Source organism: Marmota marmota, unplaced genomic scaffold, assembly GCF_001458135.2.
Source record: "Marmota marmota marmota unplaced genomic scaffold, marMar, whole genome shotgun sequence".
NCBI lineage: Eukaryota > Metazoa > Chordata > Mammalia > Rodentia > Sciuridae > Marmota > Marmota marmota.
Window position 1 is genome coordinate 4639492 of NW_026000019.1, and position 15106 is coordinate 4654597.

The window sequence follows — 15106 nt, forward strand, 5'->3', positions numbered from 1 at the left end:
AAAGCTTATGTGTTGAAGGTTAGGTTCCCAGAGCAACAATGTTCAGAAGTGGGGACCACAGAAGGTGTTTGGATCATAATATCATCAATGCCGTAGCCCATTAATGGATCCATAACTTAATGTACTATTAGAAAGTGGTAAATAATTTAAAAGGTAGGACCTAGTTGGAGGAGGTAAGTCCTTAGAAGCTTGCCTTCAAAAGGAATATTTTTCTGTGACACCTTTTCTCTCTGTCTGCTTCCTGACCCCCATGAGGTTAGTAGCTATGCTCTGCCACATGCTCCAACCATGATGATCTCCTTTACCACAAGCCCACAGTGATGCACCAAGTGACCATGAACCAAAACCTCTGAAACTGTGTGTAAAAATTCATTTTTTTTTTCTTTTTTAAGTTGTTTTTTTTTTCTTCAGGTATTTTGTCATAGAAAATAACACAACATGAATGAATAACATTTTATACCATTCTATAAAGTAACATTGTTTGAACATTAAAAAAAGGAATATTAAGGCATGATACAAGGTAGATGAAATTTGAAAACACACTATGCTGAATGCAAGAAGACCACATATTAAATGGGCTCATTTATATGAAAAATACAAAATTGAATTGACAAATAGTTAGATACAGAAAGTAAATTATCTCCCTACAACTGGGAGGTGGGGCATGGAGTTTCTTTTTAGAGTGAAAGAAATACTTAAACATTAAATTCTAGTAATGCCTTCATAACTCTATGGGTACACTGAAAATATTGACAAACACTTTAAAATGATGAATTTTATGGTATGCAAAATAAAACTGTTAAAAATATAGTAGGCACAGCTGAAGACAGAATGAGTGAATAAAAGTTTTGTTTGAGGAAATCACTGAGAATATAGTATGAGATAAAATAAAATTTATGATAGAGAAGTCAGTATCAATGAAAAACTTTAATAAGGTACATCTAATTGGCTGTACCATTTCACCTCCTTATCAGCAATGTAGAAGGGTACTAATTTCTCCACATGTAGTCAGTGAATAAAGAAAATGAGGAATTGAAATTTTAATGGCAATACTTTTCTAGAATTAAAGAATAACTTAGGATCTTAGTCTAAAGCTAAAAAAAAGCATCAAATTTGCTTTCATATATAGTCTATCAATATTAAGAGCAAATTATGAGAAATTACAGAGAAAATGTCAAATCTTTCACAAACAATGGCAATAAGAGAAACAAACCAATTTCATCCTCCATTACTATTTTCTTGGGGAGGGTTACTGGGAATTGAACCCAGGGACACTCTACCATGGAGCTATATCCGAGGCCCTATTTAATTAATTTAATAGAGTCCGGCTATGTTGTTGAGGCTGACCTCAAACGTGATTCTCCTATCTCAGCCTCCCAAATAGCTGGGATTATAGGCATGCACCACTACACTTAGCTCCATTACTATTAAATATGCCAAATAAAGACAATGGCAAGAATAAATTTTATCAACTTCCCTCCATGAATGCCATTTTTTCTAATGTCTTCACCCATCAGATACAATGATGTGGGCTTTTATGTAAAAAAAAATGTCTTAAAACAATCAGCATTTATTAAAACAAAATTGCCATTTTGAAGATCATAGAACTGAATTTAGAGAATTTAACCAATTGTCCAGTGATATGCAGCTAGGAAGGAGTAAAGCTGGTATTTAAACCAAGGCTCATATAGACACCCTGTACATCAACTTCTGTGGATCAGAAAATTGGACAGGACTTAGCTGAATCCTCTGGCTCAATGCCTCCACAAGTCTGGGGTCAGTGTTGTTACAAATATCTTAAGTTACAAGTTACAAATATCTTAAGATGAAGATAAGGGAGAATGTAGTTGTCAAAATGATTTTGTTCTTTTATTTTCTCAGTTTCTTTCCAGGATGCACTTTCTCTACAGCAACCAAATAGTAGGCTGTTTCCTTCAGTAAAAAGAGAGAGTGAAAGAGGGAGAGCACATGAGAAGTTATAGTCTTTTAGTTTTAATTCTTATTGTTTTTTTTGTCATCATCTATTCATAACAAATGAGTTAGTAAGTCTAGCTCACATCTTCATAAAGAACTTAGAGTCTTTACTGTCATGTATATCTAAATAGAAAAAAAGGAAAAAGAACTTGAAGTGCCAGTATTATTATTGCACTTTACAGATGAATAAACACAAGATAAGAAAATCATTTTTTGAAATCCATGCTCTGTTTTAGTCGTAGATCTGTACATAGAAGACAAGTGTGCCTGACTCCAACGTTTTAACTTAGGCATATTTTTTATTTACCTGACTTGAGTGTTATACGTTCTTATTTTTTTTAAGATATGCATAAGCATGAACATAGAGAACAAAAGGTTATAAAGGTTAAATATTTTCTCATGCATAAAATCACATCGAGATTGAATAAAATAGCATTAAGACAATCAATTGTTCTTTAATTTGGCTTCTAAATAATGGTGACAGAATCTGATGATGAAAGTAAATATATAAAATGACAACATACACATGTTCCTACTGTGTATATTAAAAAGACAGTATGCACATGCTCCTACTGTATCCTCAGTTGGATTTTCAGTATTATTTATGTGGTTTTGGTCTGTAACAACTTATTATTTTTGTTATTAGTACTGTGTGATGCCGCAGTCCGGCTGGGCAAAGTAACCCGGAGGTGACAAGCAACTTGAAGGTTGAAACAGGAACTGCTTTATTACGGAACAACAGCAGTGTATATACCTAACTGATTACACACAGCTTGACTCAATTAGCATCATCTAGATACAGCAATCAGCCAATAAGGAATCGCCACCATCTTAATGGCTCAGTGGCATTGCCTCATAAACCACTCCTCCTGGCAAACTGCCAGGCGCCATCTTGACTTGATTTGCATCCCCAACAGTGTGATACATATCTATTAATGCATGGCCTCCAGGGGGAAAAAAGGTAATAATCTCCACCCTCTCCACAAATTGTTTCTACATTTCTCACTTGTTATGGGATTAGAATTTATTTACACCCTAATTCTGTGATATAGAAATCATGTTTTCTTAAACAAGTTTATTAACCACTCTGATTAATGGCCTCTACCTGGTTGATATCTTTTAAGGACTGAGAAAAATTAAAGAAAACACCTTGCATAGTCAAGCCACATAATCAGTAATATTTTGTTTTCTTCTTCACTTTCTCTTTATCTATTCTTCTCTGCTGAGTTTTTTAATTTACTCATTTAGGTTTCAGAACTTCTCTGGTAGAATAAAGATAAAATATGGAGAATTGTTCTATCAATGTATCTTCAGATAATATCATATTTTATAGATGCATTTGAATCAGTACATCATATTTCTTTATAAATACTATTATATTCTGTAAGCTATCATTTTTAACAATTTAAAATGTATGTTTCTTCCACAGAAAGAAAATTATCTTAACACCTGTCTCAGCTTCTCTTTAAGTTTCTATTTGAACAAACAGTATAATAAGCATACGAACTCACATGACCTGTGTAGTATTTATGGTGAGAAAATTCTTCATGATTTCTTGCAAAGTTCCTAATAGACCCCTTATAAAATTTCCTAAAAATCATACAAAAAGGGGGACAAATCAGCAACTCTGAAATTCATTGACAATAGTCATCTGTCTATAAGATTTGGGAAGAAATTACAAATAATAACAGTGAAGATAAATAGAACTTACTTAAAGTGGTAAAAATATAGGAATTTATGCTCTCAAAAACAAACTTTATTTTATAAAAGATGCATAATGTACACCAATAAAAAAACAAGTGGCCCTATTCTAACAATATGTAAGCCTTTATGTTCTTTATTTCCTATTTTTTCATTGATAATATCTTTTAATATCATCAGTCCCCAGACAGCTCAAAATGAGTTATGAGTATGTTTATGATCTTCATAATTCTGTCAAATTATCACAGCAATCTGCCATATCCTTTAATAAGAAACAATATTTCTTTAATAGTACATTTTATCAAATTTGCATGCATTGTTAGTTACATTTTAAATGTATTTCTTATAAAATGATGACTTGATCAAGTCCTTCCTACATGCCTAAAAGTTGCTAATCACTTCAATACTTTAATTGTATTATCACTGAGTTGCACAATAATCCAAAAAATACACATTGTTTTTATAGTTGCCATTTTGAAGATCATAGAACTGAATTTAGAGAATTTAACCAATTGTACAATGTTATGCAGCTAGGAAGGAGTAAAGCTGGTATTCAAACCAATGCTCATATAGGCACCCTGTACACCAAGGGACAAACTAATCTCAGAAATAAGCTTTGCATCTATGAAATATTGCTCTTGTTGAAAAATGTGAAGTTGGCATATGGGCAGAAGGATACCTAGTAGAGTTAGAGAATGTCTTAGAATTACAGGAAGACAATAAACTCAAGAGATTCAAATGCAAGACTGACTCTCAGGGTTTTACTTCCTGCCCTTTGGGTGGTCCAGTACTCTAAGACAGATAATAGTAAGTGTAAATTTGAAACAAGCATAGAGTGCTGACAGAAAATTGGCATATTAGTACTAATTTGCTATTTAATGGAAGTGAGGTATTATTATGTATTAATAGTTATGATATATTTAAGAGATAGATACTTTTGTTTTAATCCATTAACATATTCTTTTAACAGCTGAGTTATTGCATTTCACAGTGTAATACAAATTTACCCCCTTTACCTTCAGTAAATCTATAAATGTAGCATCATCATTTCAGAGTGGATTAAATGAATCTGGAACAGCCAGCTCTACCATTTGACCCATTTCTTCAGATGAAAGGAAGTCATCTTTTTTGTTTTTAATGGCCACCATATTTTATAATATGATGTTTTTACTCTTAAATAAAATAGTTCTATGATCTTATGAGTATAGGAAGAGTCCAATTTCACATGCAGTGACTAACAAGAAAGTAAAAGTAAATGACTTGTCACTTTTATTATTGGAGCCGATTGAATTCTTGCTAATGTGCATTTTAAATCACTATTTTCTTCTAGTTTGGTTAAAGTAATGCTGTAGGAAAATAAAAGAATAAGGGAGAAAAACATCTTATGCAAGATTATGCAAAATTTATTTTTTTCAATAAGGAACTGACATTTAAAATAATGTTTACATTTAAGATTAAGAAAATTCTCCTCTAATGTTCAAATTAAGAAACACATTCAAATTTGCTGTATAGCTGGTTCAGATTGCAGCATGTAAACAAAAAATAATTGAGATTTATTCACTTTGTGTAAAACTTAATAATATGCCTCCAATATAAGTCAGGTAAACAACTCAAAATCCTTTGTAAAAAGTCTTAACGTTATTAACACAAAGTATTCTGTTCTGTATTGACAGACTCTGCCATAATGTGTCTGGCACAAATTATGCATTCAATTGAGTGCATGTAAATATATGTGGACAGGTCTAGATTACTCTGTGTGCAGATGTTGTTCTAGATACCTGCCTGACTCTCACCCAAGAATAGGTTATTCCTAGTTGTTAAATCCCAATGAATTTATTATCCTAAATGTTTGGTTTTGGAGTCTAAAAGTAGCATTTTAATAAATATTATCCAAACTGCTGAATGCAATGGAAATTGAGATTTAATTGTCATTAGTGCAAAGTTATTTCATCTTGATTGTGGTAAAATCACATTCATAATTTTTAATGTGATGCCCTTTAATTTACTACAAAGTATGTACTGATTTCAGAAGTATCAAAATTTAGTTGTTGCATACCCATTTTATTTAGACTGAAGTAGAAACTTTTTTTTATATTCATGAAACTAGGTACAGAAAAAAAATGAGTTATATTTGTTTTTGAGACTTTACCCTGTTCTTATTTTTAGTACTTGTGTTTGAACCGAGGTGTACTTTAATACTAAGGTATATTGCCAAATCCTTATTTATTTATTCAGGCACAGGATCTCACTAAGTTGCTGAGGCTGGCCTTGAATTTACATTTCTCCTGCCCAATTTCCTAAGTTACTGTAATTACAAGTGTATGCCACTGCACCTGACCCCGCTCTTTTATCTTTGTAACTGTGAATGGCTCTAATTTTACACACTATATGTATATGCCTAAGCAAAAATACATCTTTATATTTCTAGTATATTGAACGATACAAGTAGAACTCCAGTGAGCCCAATTTAACACAACAGAGCTGACACTAACTTTCCTCTTGATCTCTTTGTACCCATTGTGTGAAACAGTAAGAATATGCTTTGATAATCATATAATGCATATAAAATAATATGTGTATATAATACATATATATGTATATATATTATAAACACAAATATAATTTTCTCAATTCCAGAACACACAAAAATAGGTTTCAAGAATACAAACCCATACTCCCTTGAAAACTATTTAATATTTGAAAGATAATATTTCTCTAATAATTCTTCTTATGAGAGAATTTACTTTATGGTGTCAAAATGCTGTTTTCCAAAGTTAGATTCATCTTCTTTGCTTGTGAGGTCTTCTTAGCCATCCACAATGTCATGTGGATCACTTGTTACAAGTACATTCTGCTTTGACATCTAAACAATACTGCTTTTGACTTTAAATATTTATTGATGTTTTCAGTGACTGCAATATTGAGATTGTTCCCAACTCTTAAACTATAGGAAGGTATATACAGAGAACTGTCACATTAACTTTATCCATCCTAGTCTATTTTCATCTTTTGCCAGCACATTTATTACCACATATCTGTGTAGGCTCATTGTTTTTATTCACATGAGCAGATAGATACATAATATTTCATTCTTTCCTTTTCTTGTATGAAAGTTGACACACTATAGATACTTACTGTTCTTCAATCTTTCCTCTAGAAAATATTTTCTGAAAATAGCTGGATATTAGTTTATACTGTCCTTACTGATTCTTTTTAAAAACAATTTAAGAGTGAAAAGTGATTAAAGAGATAAGACATCTAGATGCAATATGTGATACAGGCCAAGAAAGAAGAATTTTGACTATGATCACTATGTTGATTAATAGCATTGTGTCAGTGTTGACTTCCTGGTTTTGATAATGATATGATGGTTATCTGAGATGTGAACAGTTGTAGAGGGAAATTGAGATTAAAAATCTGCCTCTTATATATGACATTTTATAGTTTCAGAACTGCCTTCACCCTGCATTTTGAATTTAAATATGAAATAAATAGCTATACTTGTATGATAAATAGCCAAAATAAAACATTGTTAACTTTCATACACTTAAAAAATAAATTGATAAAACCTACACTTTACACTATTATTTCTCTCTCAATAAATGACAGTGCCACAGACTCAATAGCTCTAGGTTCCTTCTCACCTTTTCCCAATTCATTCCATATGTGCCATTTTGAACATGTATCACAACTTTTCTCTATCTTGACTACAGTTGCCCTGTCTTTCTTCCTTATTATTTCTTGTTTTGTTGCTGCAATAGCTTCTAGTCCCTACTTCACTTTAAAATACTTTCTCCGCAGGCAATCTCAAATCATAAAGCAGATCACAGCCTTTCTCGACACACAACCTCTTAAAGTCCTATTTGCATTGGACAGTGAAGCTCAGCTGAGCTCATCTCCTCATTGCCATGGGCTCTGACTCAGCCTTTCCACTTTCCACCTCAGCAATGCTAGCCCTCTTTCTATTCTACCATGCCAAACTCTTGTGGAAGTTTGCTTTTAGTCTCATTTTCAATAGCATTTCTCCATTCAGCATTAAAGCATGATCACATCACAATGTTTATTTCTTTGACAGACTGGGCCAATTGGAAATTCTCTTTTTTTACTTTTTGATCACTTATTCATTGATCACTTGTTTGTGTTCCATCTCCAGTCACTCAAATTAAGTTTCATGAAGGCAAAAATGTTGACTGTTAGGTTTTCATCTTTTCCAAAAAACGAATTAACCAAATCCAGAAATTATCTCAGAAACCTACAAAGTTTGCCTGGATATATTAGCCTGTGTCATCCTGAAATTTGTTCCATATTTTCTTCTTTCTATCTTTATAAATCCAAGTGGTGACTCATTTTAAGTGACAGACGTAATGTTGCACTATTTTTTTTTTTTTAAGAATATGAGTGTTGTGGGTTGAGAGGAGAAAGGAAGGGGACATTAGTTTGTTGTCTGTGCAAATGATTCCCATATCTTGGCACACATCAGAACACAGCAAGGAAAATAGAGCCAAGAAAAAAAGAGAGAGAATTCTCAGGCTTATTAATTCTCTGTAGTGATTATCATTATAGTTCAGTGTGACCTGCTTAGGCCTGCACTGTGGGGCGGTTCAGAGTGGTAGAAATTGATGCATTAGAGAAATATTTAACTTCATTTCAGTTAAAAAGAAAATAGCATCAGCTTTTTTAGGAATTCAATTACAATTCAAGAAAATGTTATCCTTCAACCTAAAGAAGATAAAGGAAAAAATTTATCTGTCAAGAAAAAGGAATTATTTTATTTAGAGTGATAATAATACCTAGGATATAGTAAAAGTATCTTACAGGTACTACAGATATCTATCATATATACCATACAAATGGCAATGTTCCCTTGTGAAGGGACTATAAAAGACCAAAGAAAGACTTGGAAACAACAGAGACTGAAGTTAATATTTCACCACCATCTGTCAGAGGCAATGCAGCAACACAAAACTGCATTTGACCTACCTTTTAGTGAACAGCTATTTTATATAGCAAATGTTGTTGATTTGTAGCATGTTTTACTATACAAATATAGCACTAAACATTTCCATAATGTTGTTTCCTAGGCTAGTGACATTAGTTCATTAATCTTTATGAGAAGATCATCTATTATTGTACTCCTATCAAGAATCATGAAGATCCCTTTTCCCTCCTTCATCCTTTAGAAGGCTTTGCAGAAAGACTCAGACACATAATATGCTGTTGTAAAGGGTGACCACATTCAACTTTTGGGAAAGCTCTCTTAGTACTTTATAATAAGGTAGTTTCATTCATTCGTTCTTTAAGTCAGTCATTGATTCATTTATTAAATATTTGCTTATGTTCTTTATTGTCAGATTTTCTAGTGGTACTTGGAATACAATCTTGAGAGAAATTATTCTCATCATCAGAGAACAAAGAAGTTAGCAGAGAGACAGGCGCTGATTAGTCAGTCACCAAAATTAAAATGGCGTAAAGTGCTTATGAGTGTATAATTGGACATAACTGAAACTTTCTTAGAAAAAATGAATGTAGTCAAATGATGGACAAGGAGGAACTGTGGAAGAAGTTACATTTCTACCCATCATTCAAAGGAACTAAAACAATTTCTAACATTTTAGCACAATATGAGGCAGACAATTTGTAGGATAAAAAGTCACAAAAGGATGACTTCATGGTTTCCACTGGGTCAAATAATATTTTTTTTATAATGCAAGATCATGAGAAAATAAAAATGTATAAAGTAGTTCACCTTTTATCACCTTTGCTTCATTGTATTCAGCATGATTTCATTCATTAATACTACTGCAAACCAGGAAATTCTAAATTCTGAAGATACCATAAATAAGTAAAATTTTAAGGTATCTGACATCAAGAGAACTTATAGATTATATAGAGCTATCTCCATGTATCTTAAAAATGAAAGATGTCTTTTTATACCACATTTTACCCATTCTTTTATAGGATAAAAATGACAAATATTCATATAATAATTTAGACCAAAATTTATCTCCATAATTAATTCTTATAAAGAAAACATAAAGTAAAAAAGTCTCTTTTATAATAGTCACAATATATGTACACTTATATGATTTTGATACACTGTACTCTCCTGTGGAGTTACTTATAAAACATTATGATATACCATAAAAGATTACTTTTCAATTTCTCTTTTTTGATTCCTGTGGTCATATTGTACTTACATCCCTGCTGCTACTCTGAAAACTCACTCACAATTTCTCATATAGTTAGAAGATCATCCACTACATAGAAATTATTTTATTAGTACTAGCAGATAGATTGACACATACCTATTCAACTCTCAGCTACATGAAACTTCTCATTTTCTTCCATAGGCACTTTATAGCAAGTCAACCCTGGACATCTCTTCTAGGCATTACCATCAGGTAAGCACAGTGGTAGAACTTGCTATAAGAATGACAGTAGTACCCTGACCTGTGCTCAAATTGTTTAGCCTGTGGATTCAGTCAGTGAACTGGAACAGCTTGAGAGTTGGAAGTCTTGTTTCTGTTGACAAGCTTTCAGCTTGACATCTCCTACACACTCTATTTAACAGTTTACCATTTTAGTGATGACTGTCTTGAGGAAGCCGAAGTAATGACTCAACTCTTTAGATCGAAGTTTGAAGTATTCTTTAAATAAAATAAATTATATCTCTAAATGACATAAGTTGTCTAAAGTGCAACTGGAATATAGAATCAATAATGAAGAGCAATTTCACTTTGCAATACAATTTATAGTAACTCTTTGAACTTAAAGCTAGGAGCAATAAAGACAGGGTCACGTGTAAAAACATAAGTAAAGGCATTGTGTAAACACTTAAGGGTGCATTCATCTGGTGAGTTTCATATCTGGAGATTCACACTAATCGTTTGTTTATATTCTTGGATTATTTAAATACACTAGCTTTCTGTGTGTATGGACATTTACAAATAGGAATATAAGTTGTGTTTTTTGTCTCCCTACTAAACAACACACTGTAGGGCATGATGTAACGTGGGGCATGTTGCATCAGAAAAGAGGAAAACTTAACTTGCTACCCACTTCCTGGTCCTGGGGCCACATGTGGCTAGAGGGCACCTGGCAATCAGCCAAGAGGTGGTGCTGTGGGTGGTGACAAAAAATCAGATGACCTCTAGGATAGGCTCAGAACCCTTCTGCCCTGGTGGACAGTTGGTGTCTCCCATTACAGCCTGTAGGATGGGTGTACACGTGAACTCGCCCCACCCTGCTGACCTTTACCCTGATTGGCTCCTGTACATTATATTAGCTGTGTGTGTTTTCTCAATAAACTGAGATCCTGCTTTGACTGGTCTCCCTGACTTGTCTAATTGTCCTCCGGGAGGAAGGGCTAGGTGCGGGTGGTCAGTCAACCTTTGCCTTTCTTGGTTTGTCCTGGTCGGGGCGTGCTTTCCCCATCTTTCCTGCAGGTCAGGAGGAAATGTGTGTGTGGGGGTGCTAAAAACCCCGATACACATCAGTGATTAGGCATTTAAGATATCTCACTAGATGTCCTCTGAAGTTTGTTTTCCTTACCACATATTTTTACTGGATCTAAAACATCTCAGATTTTTGCTTTTTATACCATCTGGATCACAACATACCATAAACTTAAGTGAGAAGTTTAAGTTCTCTCATATTGATCTAATTTCTTGCATGTTAAAGACCTCACTGTTCTACCTCCTACATCAAAAATTTGGCAATTTTGTCATCTGCCAGGCAGACTATCTTGTATATTCTCCTTGATCATTTTCTGTTTACTATGTGTTATGCAATTCTACAGAATTTGTTAGTTCTAAAAGTTTTTTGGTGTAGTCTTTAGGATTTTTATAAAGTCCAACATTTTCTTCCACTTGGGTAATTCTAGTGGTCAGTTATCATTCTTTATTATAATTTATTTATAAACTTTCTTCCCTGATATTTTTTCTCCTACTTGGTTTCCAAGACTTTACATTTGTGCTTTTTATCTTGGTCTCCATTGCTTCTCCTTCCTCTTCTCCCTGATCTAGTAATATAAACCCTTCTCACCTCATCAACCAGTCAGATGATAATCTCAGGCCTCAATCCTTCATTCTGCTTTTTCTCTATAAATAGTCTCAATTTTGGTGATCACATATAGTATCTTATATTAAATATCATCTGCAGGCAAGTAAGTCACAACTTCCACACAGACATCTCGCCCAAACTCCAGACCCATATATTCAGTTGCCAAGTTGACAATGTACATTACATGCTTAATATGGGTTTAAGAATCAGTATTTTAATGCTAAGCTTTTTATCTGACCTATCAAGCATAGTCTATCCTCACATCGACTCAGTCCCTCAGTTGGATAACAGCTCTACTCTTCTAATCTAGTTGACTTTCTTGATCTTACATTCCATGTCTAATCTATCAGGAAGTTGTGTGTCAAACTTCCAATTTTGGAATCTTTTTAAAATTTTGTTAATTCTTGCCACCATCTCTACTTTATAAAAAATTTGCTCTTCACCTTATGGACCTGACCTTTAAGGATTATGTTGAAAGGATTATGTTGTGCCTTGTGAAATACCAGCATTTTTTGATTGATCATTTGATTTAATGTTGTCTTAATCCTAGTATCAGGCTTTGTCTAGAAACTGGGCAGTTCTCCCTGAGCAGCTGATTAAGTTTTCACTCCAACCACTTTCCTGCTGAGATATCTGTTTGAGCCACTGTGCACCTGCCCTAATTTTTTGGAACCAGGTAACATACAACCAGGGATAGTCCCTATCTCCAGAAAATGTGGTGAAATATTCAAATTTGCCAACCCATAGGGAACCTGGGAATCCTTGCTAGCCATACCCCATCTAAGTTTCTATACATTAGGTGTCCCTTCTACCTCTAGCTGGCTATTATCTTCTCCCCATGTTTAACCCCTACATGGCACTGCCTGGCAGCTCTCTCTTGTTCAGAGCTGTAAGGAGTTTTGCCTTTCATCTAACTGAGTGTTTCAATCTCTTGTCAAAAAATTCTTCAGAATCTTACAGAAAAAATTGACCTCTAACTTCTCTTTACTTTCTTCTGAATGGAAGAACTGGCGGGAGAACAGAAAAAGGGAGGAGATATTGGTTGGAGTATTCATTTCCCAGCTCCTTCCTTTGTGGAATAGGCTCAGAAATGGCTGTTTCTCAGCCAAAGGGCACAAATCCAGTAAGAGAGAGCTTGTCTACCACTAGCAGTCTTGCTGAGATCTGTTTGCTTCTTATTGCCCTTGACCATTAATGCCCAGGATGGGTGTTTACTTCCTGGTCTATCATTCAATGAGCACTTAATAAAATTTTAAGTTAAATATCCATAAGATCAAATATATTTTAAGGTTTCTATTGGTACATTATAATTCTACATAATAGTGGGATTCATTGTGACACTCATATATGATTTGTCTCATTCCCCAGAACTTCCTCTTTCCCTTCCCTTCTCTCTCCATCAGATCTCCTTTCTCTACCCTTCGGATCTCCCTTCTATTATATTTTTAATTTGTGTATTATAATAATATATAAAACGGTATTTATTATGATATATTCTTACATGGATGTAGAATTATTTGTTCAATTTTTCCCAGCACCTCCCACTTCCATCCCTTACTCCCTCCCTCTCAATCCCCTTTCTCTTCTCTATTGGTCTCCCTTCTTTTTTCAAGGGATTCCTCCCTGTTTTCTTTTGCTTGCATATAGATAACATTTGATCCTTGACTTTCTGGATCTAGTTTATTTCAGTTAGCATGATATTCTCCACTTCCATCCATTTACTAGCCAATGACATAATTTTATTTTTCTTATTTCAATCCATTTATTTGATGGTGGACACCTAAGCTGTTTCATAACTTGGTTATAGTGAATTGTGCTGTTATAAATATAAAGCACATATCATTATAGTATGCTGATTTAAAATCTTTTGCATAAATACCAAGAAGTAGAGAAACTGGGTTATTTGGAGTTTCCATTTCTAGTCTTTTTAAAAATCTGATTTTAATGGTGGTTATCCTAATGTTTTGTCCCACCTACAAAGTAGAAATGTACTTCCTTTTCCACCTGCTTCCTCAGCAGCATTTATTTTTATTTGGATTCTTGATGGTTGGCATTCTAACTACAGGGAGATAAAACTTTAATGTAGTACCCATTTGCATTTTCCAATTTCGAAGGATATTGAACATTTTTTTTCATGTAGTCGTTGGTCATTCATATTTTTTCTTTGCGAAATATCTCTTTAGTTTATTTGTCTATTCCATTTATTGGATGATGATGATGATGATGATTAGTGTATTCTGGATACATATCTCCTGTCAGAAGAGCAGATGGAAAATATTTTGTCCCATTTTGTTGATTGTCTCACCACACTTTCATTTCCTTTGTTGTGCAAAAAGGTTTTTTTTATGCCTTTCTACTTATAGATACTTGGTTTTACTTCTTGAACTTTAGGAGTCTCATTAAAGAAGTTTACGTCTGCACCTGTACGTTGGATATGTTGGAGTACTGAACATTACTTTTCTTCTAGCAGTTGTAGAATTTATGGTCTAATTCTTAGGTCTTTGATTCACTTTGAGCTTAAAAAAAACTTTCAAAATATATAAAATGATCCAACACACAATTATACATAATATTTGACATGAGCATATGTGCACACACATTTACCAGTATTCTGAGTCATACACAAATACAGGGGACACTTCCTAACTTGATAAGATGCTCATAATTCCTCACATCTAAAGAGTTTTATCTCTTGAGAGAAAATATTGAAAAATAGGATATAAAAAAATAGAAGTAAATGGCTTGAAAAAACAATGTGGCTATTGTGGTCCTCATTGTTTTAATGAAATTACCTCAAGGGAAGCATTAAGAGAAACAATAAAATTTTCTATCAATCTAGTTGTCTATTAAATATTGGAGGAACTAAAATAATTCATCTTTAGAATAAATAAAAGTAGTTTTATTGATATACAAAGCACTGAAAAAAACTAAAAAGCTATCATGATTTTTACATTAATTACACTATTATAGTTAACAAATATATCACAAAATATCAAAGAGAATAAGTTTTCATACATCAAAAGATAAGAAAATAAGTTATCATACATGCAATGAAATCAATGCATATTACTTCAAACTGTCTTTTCCAATCATGAATGTTGGAAAGGTAGAAATTTGAATGTAAATTTACTTTTACATATTTTATTTTACTTGAAATAACAATGGTCCTGTACCAAATATTCATGTACAGAGAAATAAAACATACTGTGGAGGCAGAATAATATTACTGTAGGTTTTGTGTTTTGAATGATGTTGCCTGTGCTAAGCCACCTGATCCATCACTTTATAGCTAGCTGTGTGACCTAAGATTAAATCACTCTAACCTTTCCTACACTATATTCCACATGCATAAAATGTAGATAATAATAAA